The sequence below is a fragment of the Myotis davidii genome, unplaced genomic scaffold (genome assembly GCF_000327345.1).
Source record: "Myotis davidii unplaced genomic scaffold, ASM32734v1 scaffold825, whole genome shotgun sequence".
In the NCBI taxonomy this organism is placed as follows: Eukaryota; Metazoa; Chordata; class Mammalia; order Chiroptera; family Vespertilionidae; genus Myotis; species Myotis davidii.
This window is the reverse complement of record NW_006296541.1, coordinates 264,906-265,333: the sequence shown is the minus strand read 5'-3', so window position 1 is coordinate 265,333 and position 428 is coordinate 264,906.

Here is a 428-nt window from a genome sequence, read left to right as displayed (position 1 = left end):
ACTACATCAAAATAAAAAGCTTCTACACAGCAAAAGGAACTCATCACTAACAATAAGAAAAACACACTGAATGGAAGAACATATTTGCCAATGATAAATCTAATAAGGGGTTAATACCCAAAATACTCAATGGGCAAAAACTAAAACCATTTCCCCTAAAAAGGGACAAAATGTGGATGCCCACTTTCACCACTCTTATTCAATACTAGAGGCCTGGTGCATGAAATTCATGCACAGATAGGGTCCCTAGGCCTGGCCAGCAATCAGGGCCAATCTGTGGGGCAACCAGTGGGGTGACCGGGGGGTCTTCCGCTGGCACCCCTCTTGGCTGGCCTGGCGCCTCCTGCTTGCCAGCTGGCCCTGTCCCCTGCCGCCATTGCTTTTTGCCTCCCTCTGCAGGGTGACCAGCAGGGCATTTGGGGGGCTCC